This window comes from Propithecus coquereli, unplaced genomic scaffold (genome assembly GCF_000956105.1).
Source record: "Propithecus coquereli isolate 6110/MARCELLA unplaced genomic scaffold, Pcoq_1.0 Scaffold703, whole genome shotgun sequence".
In the NCBI taxonomy this organism is placed as follows: Eukaryota; Metazoa; Chordata; class Mammalia; order Primates; family Indriidae; genus Propithecus; species Propithecus coquereli.
In genome coordinates, this window is record NW_012153097.1 from 271840 (window position 1) to 287910 (window position 16071).

Here is a 16071-nt window from a genome sequence, read left to right on the forward strand (position 1 = left end):
TATATATATATTTTACAACAGCTTATGAGATACAGATGAGGGAATTGAGATATAAATAGATAAATCCATTTACCCAAAGTCACACGGTTAAGTGCTAGATTTGGGCCATCGGTCTGACTCTAGAGTCCATTCTCATAATCACCCTTTGTGGTGAGCTCATTCAATTTATCTTTTTATAGTTTTTTTTTATTTCAAAGTATTATGGGGATACAAATCTTTTTGGTTACATGGATTTCTTTTATAATGTTTGAGACACAGTTATAAGTGTGTCTATCACCCAGATAGTGTTGATGGTACCTGTTAGATAGGTTTTCACCCATCCCATCCTCCCCCCTCCCCTCTGCTTGATTTCCATTGAGGTTAACTTCCCTCTATGCACATGTGTGCTCATCGATTAGTTCCAGTATAAGAGTGAGTACATGTGGTGTTTGTTTTTCCATTCTTTAGATACTTAACATAGGATAATGGTCTCTAGTTCCTTCCAGATTGCTGCAAAAGATATTAAGTCATTCTTATTCATGGCTGAGTAGTTTTCCATGGTATACATATACCATATTTTCTTAACCCACTCATTAATTGATAGGAATTTGGGTTGATTCCACATACTTCCAATTCTCAATTGTGCTGCGATAAATATTCCAGTACAGGTGTCTTTTTGATAAAATGACTTCTTTTCCGTTGAGTTAACACCCAGTAATGGGATTGCTGGATCAAATGGTAGGTTGACTTTTAGTTCTTTGAGAAATCGCCACACTGTATTCCATAGAGGTTGTACTAACTTACAGTCCCACCAACAGCATATAAGCATTCCTTTCTCTCTGTATCCACACCAGCATCTATTGTTTTTAGAATTTATAATTAAAGCCATTCTCACTGGGTAAGATAATATTTCATAGTGGTTTGGATTTGCATTTCCCTGATGATTGGTGACATGGAGCACTTTTTCATATGTTTATTGGCCATTTTTCTATCTTTTGAGAAGCTTCTGTTTATGTGTTTGCCCACTTTTAATGGGTTTTTTTGATTTTTTATTTCTGATTTGCTCAAGTTTTTTGTAGATTCTTGTAATTAGTCCTTTTCCAGATGTATAGCTTGTAAATATTTTCTCCCATTCTGTAGTTTGTCTGTTTGTTATTTATTTCCTTGGCTGTGCAGAACATTTTTAATTTAATCAAGTCCCATTTATTTATTTATTTTCATTGTTGTTGTGATTGCCATTGGGATCTTCTTCATAAATTCTTTGCCAAGGCCAATATCTAGAAGAGTTATTTTGATATTTTCTTCTAGAATCCTTATGCTTTCATGTCTCACGTTTAAGTCTTTCATCCACCTCAAATTAATTTTTGTGAATAGTGAGAGATATGGATCCTAGTCATTCTTCTGCATGTGGCTATCCAATTTTCCCAGCACCATTTATTGAATAGGAATTTTTCCCCCAATGTATGTTATTGTTTGCTTTGTCAAAGATCAGTTGTTCCTTTTGTTTAAGATTGCTTTGAATATTCAGGCTCTTTTCTGGTTCCACACAAAGTGTAGAATTATTTTTTCTAGACCTGTGAAATATGATGTTGGTATTTGAAACTGTGTATCACTTTGAGTAGTATGGACATTTTAACAATATTGATTCCACCAATCTATCACCATGATATGTTTCCCCACTTGTTTGTATCATCTGCAATGGTCTTTCCTCAATGTTTCATAGTTCTTTTTGTAGAGATCTTTCATCTCCTTGCTTAAGGATATTCCCAGGTATTTTATTTTCTTTTTATCAATTCTGAATTGTATTGAGTCTTTGATTTGACTCTTAGCTTTACTGTTATTGGTCAATCTAAGAAATGTACAGAAATGCATCTATGAATACTATGAAAATCTCCATGCACATAAACTCAAAAAAGTGGAGGAAATGAACAAATTCCTGGAAATACACAACTTTCCAGTACTCAATCAGTAGGAAATAGAACTCCTGAACAGACTGATAATAAAGAAGATTGAAGCAGCAATAAAAAATTTCCCCAGAGAGAAGCAATATGGTGGATCAGAGACACAACCAGCCAGAGTGTCTCAGTAAGAAGAAGTTTTAGATGAAAGATAAAAAACAAACAGACAGACAAACATGGGTCAGGTGATAATCTGAAGGAAGCGTGCCTCAACCTACAGACAATTCCACCAGAAGAGGTTGCAGGGCAGAACTGGAAAGAGAAAGGGATTAAGCCCCGAAAGGCTTGGATACCAGCAAGAAGGGAGGTGGAGGAGTTAACTTTCCCCTCCCTCACATCTTGGACTGTTCGTGGACTCCAGAGCTGCTAGAGAGACCTTCTGCCCGCATAATCCCAGAGAATGCTGCCGCCAGTGAGCAAGGAGCTTCTTACAGACAGGGCAGCAGGTTTCCAGCAAACCCAGGGCACTTCCCACCCCACAGACCAGAGACAGATGGTAGGTGCCATCTTGCTTCTCCACCCACCAAGTGCCTTTGTCCTCCCCAGGGGCTTCAACCCCTCAGTTTCCATCTTGCTTGTTCCCACACAGATAATTCCCAACTTTTGCCCAGATGGCAGGAGCCACAGAGGTACAGTGGGTCCTAGTGATCTGTATGACTCTACAGCCCAGTCATTCTGGGTGGACTTTCTTCTCCAAAGAGGGTCAGAGATGACCAGAGTGAAGACTTTCCTCTACCTAGGCTCTTTTGCTTCCCTTCCCCTCCCCACCCACCACTGCCGAAAGAGACAATTGAGCCACCACATGGAAGCTGCCACAGGAAAGAGGGCTAAGTCCTTTCCTTTCAGCGTTCTGCAGTGGATTGAGGGGTACTCATACTGTGAACTCCCTTCCTGCTGGCCCTCCCTGGTGCTGCTTGCCTGGTGACTCCAGTAGAGCAGAGCATACCCCAAGGTTGAGGGACATTGAACCAGCTTGGACATCCCATGGTGACTTGGGACAAGCATCCTACTCCCTCACATGGTAAGGGATTGTTCTCAGGGGTCCCAGGGATGGGCCTGCAGGTCAGATCCTGTATACCCAGGTCTCAATTGCATTAGCTGAGGGCACAGGGGGTATATTTGTGAATTAGTCTCGAGAGGTGTGGCTGCCCATAAGGGCAGATTGGGGGTAGAGTACAGTGTGGGTCCTAGCTGTGGCATGCTCATGGGGCATCTCTCCTCCCATGGGAGGGCCATGATACCAGCTAAGGCCAGGATCATGGGCAGGGAACCTCCTGGCCCACATCACTGTCTGGGGGAAGTGTAGCTGGCTTGAGGTCCTGCCTGCTGGTAGATGCCCAGGAGAAATCACAGAATAGAGGAGGGTGGAAAGGAGTGAGGCCTGCAGCAGACTTCTGGAATGAGGGTCTCAAACAGACTCACCTCCACATGCAGACTTTCTGGTTGAGTGGGGCCACTTAAGCCCCTCCCTGGTAGCTTTGCACAGAGGCAAGAAACAGAACTTTGACTCCTGCTAAAAGCATTTATGCAGCTTGAGGAAAGGCTCACCCAACCACGCCCCATACAGCCTCAATCCCCCACCTGCCCCTACTGTGGTGGAAAATAAGGACACACCTGGAAGTTCCAGGGCTCCACCCACCACCTGGGCATTAGCATGCTTCTCCTGAGGAACTAGAGCTGGTCACAGGACCCAAAACAACATTGCAGCTTCTTTCTTCCTGAAAGTGCCACCTGCTGACACAGAGGTCAATTTATATGCCCTTTTACTGCATTTACTGACTCATCATACAGGGTCTGGTAGATTCATAATCACAAGCATCACCTACTGGCTTAAAGATTAGACTGGGTGTGTCATTATCCAAACAAAACAAAATACAAAGGTGAGAAACAACATCTTCTCCAGATGAGAATTAATCAGTGAAAAAACTCCAGAAGCATGAAGAATCAAACAAAAGTACACCCCCAAAGGGAACACCAGCTCTCTGGCAATGGATATAAACCGCAAGAGGAACCCTGAAATGACAGATGAAGAATTTTGAACATGGATTGTAAGAAAGCTCAATGAAATGCAAGGAAAAATGGCAATCCAACCCAAAGAAACCACACCAACAATGCAGGAAATTAGTGAAAAATTCACTAAAGTAATTAAAATATTAACAAAAGACAAAACACAATTTCTGGAAATAAAAAGTTCATTCAAGGAATTACAAAACACAGTACAAAGCCTTGACAATAGGCAAGATCAGGCAGAAGAAAGAATCTCAGAGCTTGAAGACAACACCTTCCAATTAAACAATTCAGTCACAGAGATAGAACAGACAAACAAGAGAAATGACAAAGCCTACAAGAAATATAAGATTATGTAAAAAGTCCTAATATAACAATCATAGTCATCCCTGTGGGTGAAGAAAAAAGTACACAAGGGTTGGAAACCCTACTTGACGAAATAATTGAGTAAAATTTCCCTGGTCTTGCTAGAAATCTAGATATCCAGATACAAGAAGATCAGACTCCTGGGAGAGTCATCACAAAGGGCCAACTACCATGACGCATAGTCATCAGACTGGCCAACATAAATGTGAAAGAGGCACTCCTATGAGCCATAACATGAAAGGAACAGGTAACTTACAAAGTAAAACCCAGTCAACTGCACACTTCACATCAAAGATCTTACAAGCCAGAGGAATTGGGGCCTCATTTTCAGTCTTCTCCAACAGAATAATGCCCAGCCTAAAATTTTTTATTCTGCAAAGCTAAGTTTGATATATGAGAGGGAAATAAATTCTTTTTCAAACAAGGAAACACTGAGGTAATTTGTCAAGACAAAACCTACTCTGCAGGAAGTACTCAGAACTGCATTATACATAGATTAGCATAATAGACACCCACTAGTAAAAAAATAGCCCAGAAGCTAAAAGTCAAAAGCTAGATACCAAAATGGCTCAAGAGATAAAAAAAAAAAAAGGCAACAAAGTTCTATTCAACAGGGTAAATGGAAATCCACCACACTTATCAATTCCTTCAATAAATATGGATGGCTTGAACTGCTTACTAGAGAGACATAGGCTGGCCAAATACATGAATACATACAAGCCAAGTATCTGCTATCTTCGGGAAACATATCTAAACCACAAGGACTTATTCATAATCAAGGTGAAGGGATGGAAAACAATATTCCACACAAATGAAAACCAAAAAAAAGCTGGTGTACCGGTTCTCATACAAGATAACATAGTCTTTAAATCAACAAAAGTAGAAAAAGACAAATATGGTCAATATATAACAGTAAAGGGAAAAATTCAATAAGAAGACATAGCAATTCTAAATATTTATGCACCTAACACAGGTGCACCAAGACTGATAAAGAAAATTCTACTTGATCTAAACAAAATGATAAACGGCAGCACCATAAAGCCAGGGAATTCAACACCCCTCTCACAGAACAGGAAAGATCCTCCAAACACAAATTAAACAAGGAAACAATGGATTTAAACAGAACTTTAGAAAATGTGGGCCTAACAGACATTTATAGAACATTCTACCCCAAATCCCTGAATATATATTCTTCTCATCAGCTCATGGGACATACTCTAAGATAGATCATATCCTAGGGAACACAGCATGCTTAAAAAAATAAAAGTTATACCATGCATCTTCTCAGACCACAATGGAATTAGAATTCAACTCCAACAGAAACATTAATCTCTACACAAAGTCATAGAAACTAAATAACTTACTGCTAAAGGATAGATCAAGGAGGAAATTAAGATGAAAATCATGCTTTTCAAATTTGAGGATATAATTTATACCAATTTATGATACAAGCATGTACAGTAAAAACATGGGAAATAGTAGCATACCGAGAGTGTGTATATATAGCTTATGCCTTTCCAAACTTTCCAGTCTTTTGGGCTTTAAAAAGTGGCATCCAAGCAACCATAGTCATTACTGTGCCCCAACCCACAACTATCTTTTAAGAAGATTTAAGTTCACAGTGAAAGAAATGTTGGCTTTGAAATTATGTATTTATATTAATGTTACTATAAACCAGTGGTAATAGTGATTTTTAAACAAACTTTCTAAATATTGGGAGACTAAATGACTAAGTTAATAAATTATATACAGCAATGCAGCTATCCTTTCTAGACAGTGTCGCACAATGGATTTCTGTTGTTTGACTATTAGTGAACATTTTAACTAAAGTAGTGACTGGCACTGGTGATCTGGCTGAGTATTTTGAAAAACAGTTTGAGTAATATGATTTAGTGTTAATGGGGAAAGAAAATACATTTTTCCCTACTAATTCCATCTTCCCTATACAGTATATTTGGAATTGATCATAAAAATATCTCCAAAAAATTGAAAATCAAAGGATTCTTTGAACTAAATGATAAAGAGGACACAAGTTGTCAAAATCTGTAGGATACAGCTAAAGTAGTCCTGAGAGGAAAATTCATAACCATAAATACTGACATCCAAAAGATAGAAAGATCACAGATCAACAAGCTAATGAGTCATCTCAAAGAACTGAACCAGGATGAGCAAACCAATCACAAATCCAGCAAAAAGAAAAAGAAAGAAAGAAAAGAAAAGAAAAGAAAAAAATATCCATGATCAGAGAAGAATGAAATGAAATCAAGAACAAAAGAACTATAAAGATTAATGAAACAAAAAGTTGATTCTTTGAAAATACAAACAAAATAGACATGCCTCTTGCTCGACTAACCAGAAGCAGAAAATAAAGGACTCTAATTACCTCAATCAGAAATGAAAAAGGAGAAATTACAACTGATACCATGGAAATACAAAATATCATCTCTAAATACTGTAGAAATATCTATGCACATACACTTGAAAACATGGAGAAAATGGGCAAATTCTTAGAAACACACAGCCTCTCTAGGCTCAATCAAGAAGAAATAGAATTCCTAAACAGACAAATATCAAGTACCACAATTGTAGGATCAATAAACAACCTTCCTAACAAAAAAAAGTCCTGGACCAAATGGTTTCACTGCCAGATTTTACAAGACCTATAAAGAAGAACTGGTGTCTATTCTACAGAAATTATTCCACAACATCAAAAAGAAACGAATCCTCCCCAACATGTTTCACGAAGCCAAAATCACCTTGATAACAAAGTCAGGGTGGGACTCCACAAAAAAAAGAAAAAATGCAGACCAATATCTCTTATGAATATAGATGCAAAAATTCTCAATAAAATCCTAGCAAACTGAATTCAGTTGCTATTCAAAAAAATAATCTATCAGAACCAGGTGGGCTTTATCCCAGAGATGCAAGAATGCTTCAACATACGCAAATCTATAAATGTAATTCACCACATAAATAGAAGTAAAAACAAAGAAAATGTGATCCTCTCAATAGATGCAGAAAAAGCATTTCACAAAATTCAGCACCCTTTATGATAAGAACACTTAACAAAATGGGCATAGATGGGACTTACTCAAAATTATAAAAGCCATGTACAACAAACACACAGCCAACATCATACTGAACAGGGAAAAATTGAAACCGTTCTTGCTTAGAACTGGAACCAGACATGGTTGCCTTCTATCACCACTTTTATTCAACATAGTTCTGGAAGTCCTACCCAGAGTAATCAGACAAGAGAATGAAATCAAGGGCCTCCAAAGGGGATCAGAAGAGGTCAAAATATCGCTCTTCAGTGATTCTTTGATCTTATATCTAGAAAACCACAAAGATTCTGCCACGTGATTCCTGGAATTGATAAATACATTCAGAAAAGTCTCAGGTTTGAAAAATCAATGTAAACAAATCAGTAGCGTTCACATATGCCAACAACAGTGAAACTGAGAACTAAATCAAAGACTCAATAACTTTCACAATAGCATAAAAGAAATTAAAATACCTAGGAATATATTTAACTGAGGAGATGAAAGACCTCTACAGGGAGAACTACCAAGCACTGAGGAAGGTAATAGCAAAGCAAGTAAACAGATGGAAATCCATACCATGCTCATGGACCAGCAAAATCAATATTGTTAAAATGTCTATACTACCCAAAGTGATCTACAGATTCAACACAATCCCTATTAAAATACCAACCTCATTTTTCACAGAGCAAGAAAAAAATAGTTCTACATTTCATATGGAACCAGAGAAGACCCCATGTAGCCAAACATCCTTAATCAAAATGAAAAAATTGGGAGGCATCAATTTAACAGACTTTAAGCTATACTACAAGGCTATAGTAACCAAAATAACATGGTACTGGCACAAGAACAGATACAGACTGATAGAACTGGACTGAGAACCCAGATATAAAACCATCCTCATATTGCCATCTGATTTTGACAAAGCATACAAAAACATACACTGGGAAAAAGAATCTCTATTCAATAAATGGTGGTGGGAAAATTGGAATCCACAAGTAGAAGATTGAAACAGGATCCACACCTCTCACTGCTCACAAAAATCAACTAATGATGAATAACAGACTTAAACCTAAGGCATAAAACCATTATAATTTCTAGAAAATGTTGGGAAAACTCTTATAGATTATTGGCCAAGGCAAAGAATTTATAAAGAAGACTTCAAATGGAATCACAGCAAAACAAAAATAAATAAATGGGACCTGATGAAATTAAAAAGCTTATGCAAAGTCAAGGAAGCTATCATTAGAGTGAACAGACAACCTACAGAATGGGAGAAAATATTTGCATGCTACACATCCAATAAAGGGCTGATAACTAGACTCTATATAGAATTCAGGAAAATAAGCAAGAAGAAATCACATAATCCCATTAAAAAGTTGGCAAAGGACATGAACAGAAACTTTTCAAAAGAAGACAGACTAATGGACGACAAACATGAAAAAATGTTCAACATCTCTAATCATCAGGGAAATTCAAAGCAAAACCACAATGAGATATCATTTAACTCCAGTGAGACTGGCTTTATCAAAAAGTCACAAAACAAGAAATGTTGGCATGGATGTGGAGAGATAGGAACACTTGTACACTGCTGGTGGGACTGCAAACTAGTACAACCTCTATGGAAAGTAATATAGAAATTCCTCAAAGAACTAATAGCATAACTATCATTTGATCCAACAATCCCACTACTGGGTATTTATCCAAAGGAAAAGAAGACATTTTATAAAAAATACATCTGCACTCGAATGTTTATAGCAGCACAATTCACAATTGCAAAGATGTGGAAACAACTCAAGTGCCCATCAATCCATGAGCGGATTAATAAAAAGTGGTCTATGTGTACCATGGAGAACTACTCAGCTATAAAAAACAATGGTGAGCTAATACATTTTGTATTATCTTGGATGAAGCTGGAGCCCATTCTTCTAAGTGAAGTATCACAAGAATGGAAAAACAAACACCACATATACTCACAATTTAATTGGTACTAACCAATCAAAACTTATGCACACATACGAAAGTAACATTCACTGGGTGTCAGACAGGTGGGAGAAGGGAGGAAGGGATAGGTAAACTCACACCTAACAAGAGCAATGTACACTGTCTGTTGGATGGGCATATTTGTAGTTTTGACTCAAGTGGTGCAAAGGCAATTTATGTAACAAGAACTTTTGTATCCCTGTAATACTCTGAAATAAAATTGTTTTTTTAAAAAAATCTCCCAACAAAAGAAAGCTCTGGACCAGATGGATTCCCAGCCAAATTTTATCAGATCTACAAAGAAGAGTTGATACCCCTACTTCAGAAATTATTTCATAACCTCAAGAAGGAGGACATTCTCCCCATCTCACTCTATGAAGCCAGTATCACCTTGATACCAAAGCCAGGAAAGGACACAACAAAGCAAGGAAAGCACAGACCAATATCCCTTATGAATATAGATGCAAAAATACTCAACAAAATACTATCAAACTGAATTCAACCACACATCAAAAAAATAATCCACCATGATCTATTGAGTTTCATCCCAGGGATGCAAGGATGGTTCAACACACATAAATGAATAAATGTGATTCGCCACATTAACAGAAACAAAAACAAAGATTATATGATCATCTCAGTAAATGCATAAAAATCTTTGGACAAAATCACCACCCTTTTTGGATACAAACTTTCAAAAATTTGGCATAGAAGAAACACATCTCAAAATTATAAAAGCCACATATGACAAACCCAAAGCCAACATCATACTGAATGGGGAAAAGTTTATTGCATTCCCACTAAGAACTGGAATGAGACAAGGATGCCATTGTCATCACTTGTATTCAACACAGTGATGGAAGTCCTAGCCAGAGCAATCAGGCAAGAGAAAGAAATTAAGTGTATCCAAATAGGGAAAGAGGAGGTCAAACTATCACTTTTCACCAATTATTCGATCTTATGCCTAGAAAACCCCAAAAATTCCAGCAAGAGACTACTGGAATTGATAAATAAATTCAGAAAAGTCCCAGGTTACAAAATCAATGCCTGGATAGAGCTGGAACACATTCTACTAAGTGAGGTATCCCAAGAATGGAAAGACAAGCACCACATGTATTCACCATCAAACTGGTATTAACTGATCGACACGTAAATGCACATATAAGAATAACATCTATTGGATGTTGGGCAGGCGGTAGGGGGAGGGGGAGGGGCAAGGAGGGAGGAGGGGACGGGTATTTGCATACACAAAGAGTGCAATGCGCACCACCCGAAGGATGGACATATTTGAAACTCAGACTTGGAAGGGGGGGGCAAGGGCAACATACGTAACCTAAACATCTGTACCCCCATAATATGCTGAAATTAAAAAAAATAACAAAAATCAATGTACACAAATTATTCAATTTAGACATGGACTTTAGAATTTAGATAAGTAGAATCCATTTCCTCACAAAATATATCCTAACAAGTATCACTTTTTATAACAAACACATTGTTAGAAATATGATTTCCAGAACAGGCTGGTAAAATACTGTTGCAATAATCCTGGACCCAAAGTTAACATTTCACTCCATAGAAGATTAAAATAAAATTTTTCAATTTAAAAGTAAAATATCATCCGGGTACAGTGGCTCACACTCATAATCCTAGCACTTTAGGAGATTAGGGTAGGAAGATCACTTGAGGCCAGGAGTTCAAGACCAGCCTGAGAAACATAGTGAGACCCTTGTCTCTACAAAAAGTAGAAAAATTGGCCAGGTGTGGTGGTGTGCACTTGTAGCCCCAGCTACTCCAAAAGCTGCAGTTGGAGGATCATTTGAGCTCAGGAGTTTGAGGTTTTATTGAGCTGTGAGGACACCACTGCACTCCAGCCTGGGCAACAGAGAGAGACCCTGTCTCCAAAAATGAAACAAAAAGTAAAATGTCACAGGAGGGATTGTGTTTTCAGAAAACAAACTCATCAGGAACTCAGCTTCATGAAAAATTCAGAACAAGATTGACTATAATTTAAACAAGGCCATGCCCCCACCTAGCTGAGGCTTTTTACTTTTTTAATTGTTTTATTTTTAACTGAGAAATAATTTCATATGTAATAAATTTTTTGTAACTTTATAACTAAATTATAAATGTTCATCAATATTCTTCCTATCTTTACAGCCACAATTAATGCTCTGTATTCTCAGAAACACTGTATCAATGGTCTTCTCTTCTTCTGAGGATATTTGGGATTAGTTATTACACAAGAGACAAACCATCAAGAGTGTTGGTAATTGACTGAGCTTCAGTGACAGGCAAAATTACTGATGTTTTATTGACAGATTATTCAGGTGAATTAAAGCTTTAGTCTCTGAGTCTATGTCTGCATAATCATTGTGCACTTTTTTTCATCTGCCAAGGCATAAAATGAGTAGGGAATGGTTGAGTCTATTCCCTGAATGTGTCATTTCTGATAATAGGTAGTGTTTCCGAGGTGCTGCCCATTCTAGAGAGAATACTACAGAAAAGTCTGTATTAGTCCATTCAGACTGCTATAATAAAATACCACAGACTGGTGACTTAAATAACAGAAATTTATTTATCACAATTCTGGAAGCTGGGAAGTCCAAAATCAAGGTGCCAACATGCAGGGAGTTAGCTACGCTCCCAGCAAAAAATTGGGTCCCTTAGGCAGGAGTCGTTGCAAAGGATAAGGAAATAATATAAAATAGAAAATAATAAAATAGAGAAATAAAAAAAACACACAGAGAAGAAAGTACAGTTTTATAGATTATAAAGGGGGTGCTTGGGAGACCCCACAGTATTCCCGTGAACTTTGAGGCCCAGAGTAAAGTTTCACATGGGTATTTATAGGTACAGAGATTAGTTTCCAGGAGTAACAGATTTACATAATAACAGGTAGTTCGTTTTAGGTTAAAAGTCTCCCAAAAGGCTTCTATAAATCCCTTAATTAACTCTATCTACATGAGCAAACAGTTACAAAATCTTTCAAAGACAAACTTCTAAGTTTTAAGATAAAGCTCTCACTTAGCGGAAGGGTTAAACAGAGATATAGTGGCCCCATATTTCTTTATCTAGTTATTGCGGATGAAGACAAGTAGTCAGGAGTCAAGCAGGAACTGTCTCTTGGGCAAATTGCTTTTAACTGCAGGTGTCTGTCTGTCAGGCAGGTAATCTTCGATCAGCTCTCATCCCGTGGCTCCATGCAAACCTGCTTTGTCATTCAAAGCCAGTGAAAACCACAGGTTTGAGACTGTAGCATTACCTTGGAAAGCAGCTGCCATTGACCTTTGCAATGTCCTCCTGAGACGAGGCAGCTTTTGATATGTGAACGAACATGTTCACATATTCCTTCAGGTCAAAGCCCTGCAAAACTTCTGAAATCATTTCTGTCTCTAATATAGCAATCTATGAAGCAATACCAACAGATTTGGTTTTTGTCGAGGGCCCTACTTCCTGATTCACAGAAAACAAACTTTTTGATGTGTCCTCACATGATGGAAGGGGCAAGAGAGTTCTCTAGTGTATATTTTATAAAGACACTACTTCCATACATGACAGCTCCTGACTCACGATTTTTGGGGCCTTCCAGAGGCCCCATGGCCAAGTACCATGACATTAGAGATTAGGTTTCAATATAGGTATTGGGGGAGGAGAAGGACATAAACATTTAGTCTATAGCAAAGACCAAGAGAGGTTTTTTTTTTCAGGGTATTATGAGGCTACAAACATTTTGGGTACATTTTATATCTTTGCCTCACCCAAGCGAGGGTTAGAGGCTTGCCCTTCCCCCCTACAATGCTTCCCATGTCCTTTAGTTGTGGGTTTACCCCCCATCAACCTAATCCCTGGAGAGTATTTCTGCCAAGTGATCACCACAGTGTTCATTAGTTAGTACCAATTCGATGGCGAGTAAAAGTGAAGCCCATTCTTCCGATCTTGTGGTACCTCACTTTGGATAATGGACTTAAGTTTAATCCAAGAAAGTATAAGAGGTGCTAGATCACTGTCGTTTCTTATGATTGAGTAATATTCCATTGTATACATATACCAAATTTTAATAATCCATTCATTAATTGATGGGCACTTGGGTTGTTTCCACATCCTTGCAATAGTGAATTGTGCCGCCATAAACATTCGGGTGCAGATGTCTTTATCACAGAATGTTTTTTGCTCTTTTGGGTAGATGCTTAATAGTGCTATTGCTGGATCAAATGATATTTCTACTTTTAGTTCTTTGAGGTATCTCCAAATTCTTTTCCACAGAGGTTGCACTAATTTGCAGTCCCATCAGCGGTGTAAGAGTATTCCTTTCTCTCCACATCCTTGCCGGCATTTGTTGTTTTGGGATTTTTTGATAGAGGCCAATCTCACTGGGGTTAGGTGATATCTCATTGTGGTTTTGGTTTGCATTTCTCTAATGATTAGAGATGTTGAGCATTTTTTAATATGTTTGCTGGCCATTATTCTGTCTTCTTTTGAGAAGTTTCTGTTCATTTCCTTTGGCCATTTATTGACGAGTTGTTTGATTTTTTTCTTGTAGATTTTTTTAAGTTCTAGATAGGTTCTTGTTATGAGGCCTTTATCGGATGTGTAGAGAGCAAATATTTTCTCCCATTCTCTTGGCTGTCTATTCACTCTAATGGTAGTCTTCTTAGCAGTACAAAAGCTTTTTAATTTGATCAGATCCCATTTATTTATTTTTGTTGCTGCTGTGATTGCTTTGGGGGTCTTCTTCAAAAATTCTTTGCCTGGGCTGGGTCTTCCCAACGTCTTCTTCTAGAATTCTTAAGGGTTCATGCCTTAGGTTTAAGTGTGTTATCCATCTTGAATTGATTTTTGTGAGAGATAAGAGGTGGGGATCCAATTTCATTCTTCTGCATGTAGCTATCCAGTTTTCCCAGCACCATTTATTGAAAAGAGATTTTTTTCCCCACTGTATATTTTTGTCTGCTTTGTCAAAGATTAGATTACCATATGCAGATGATTTCATCTCTGGTTTCTCAGTCCTGTTCCGAAGGTCTATGTCTCTGTTCTTGTGCCAGTGCCATGCTGTATTAGTTATTATATCCTTGTAGTACAGCTTGAAGTCTGGTAGACTGATACCTCCCAGTTTGTTCTTTTTACTTAAGATTGCTTTGGCTATACGAGGTCTTTTCTGGTTCCATACAAAGGATAAAATTATTTTTTCTAGATCTGTAAAGAATGATGATGGTACTTTGATAGAGGTTGCATTAATTCTGCAGATCATTTTAGGTAGTATGGACATTTTAACGATATTGATTCTACCAATCCATGAGCAAGGTAGATTTTTCCAACTGTTTACATTTTCTACAATTTCTTTTCTTAGTGTTTCATAGTTCTTCCTGTATATGTCTCTCACACCTTTTGTTAAATATATTCCTAGATATTGAATTTTCTTTGAGGCTATTGTAAAAGGTATTGCGTTTTTTATTTGAATTTCAGCTTGACTCTTATTGGAGTATATGAATGCCTCTGATTTTTGTGTATCGATTTTGTATCCTGAGATTTTACTGAATTCATTTATCAATTCTAGGAGTCTTTTAGATGAATCTTTGGGGTTTTCTAGATATCATATCATCAGCAAAGAGCAAGAGTTGGATCTCATCTGCCCCCATTTGGACGCCCTTAATACCCCTCTCTTTTCTAATTTCTGTGGCAAATATTTGAGCACTATGTTGAATAGAAGTGGAGATAGAGGGCAACCTTGTCTGGTTCTGGTTCTAAGTGCAAATGGTTTCAATTTTTCCCCATTCAGTATGATATTGGCTGTGGGTTTGTCATAAATGGACTTGACAATTTTAAGGAATGACCCATCTATGCCTATTTTGTTGAGAGTTTTTATAATAAAGGTGTGTTGGACTTTATCAAATGCTTTTTCTGCATCTATTGAGAGAATCATGTGGTCTTTGTTCTTGGTTTTATTTATGAGGTGAATTGCATTAACAGATTTCCGTATGTTGAACCAGGCTTGCATCTCTGGAATAAAGCCAACCCGGTGATGGTGAGTTATTTTTTCTTGAGGATTTTTGCATCTATATTAGTGAAGGATATTAGCCTGTAGTGTTCTTTTTTTGTTGTGTCCTTTCCTGGCTTCAGTATCAAGGTGATATTGGCTTCATATAATGAGTTAGGAAGGATGCCATCTTTCTCAATGTTGTGGAATAATTTCTGTAGTATAGGTATAAGTTCTTCTTTGTACGTTTGGTAAAACTGAAGTGCAGCCATCTGGTCCAGGACTTTTACATTTGGGGGGGTTGTTAATTGCTACTCCAATTTTTGAGCTTGAGATTGGTCTATTCAGAAATTCTGTTATCTCTTGGGTGAAATTAGGGAGGTTGTATGTTTCCAGGAATTTGTCCGTTTCCTCCTCATTATGTAGTTTTTGGGCATATAGGTTTTTATATTAATCAAAAATAATGTTTTGCACATTCTACTAAGTGAGGTATCCCAAGAATGGAAAGAGAAGCACCACATGTACTCACCATCAAATTGGTATTAACTGATCAACACATAAATGAACATATAAGAATAACATCTATTGGATGTTCAGCAGGGGGGAAGGGGGAGGGGGAGGAGGGAGGAGGCGACGGGTATATGCATACACAAAGAGTGGAATACGCACCACCCGAAGGATGGACATATTTGAAACTCGGACTTGGGGGGGGCAAGGGCAACATATGTAACCTAAACATCTGTACCCCCATAATATGTTG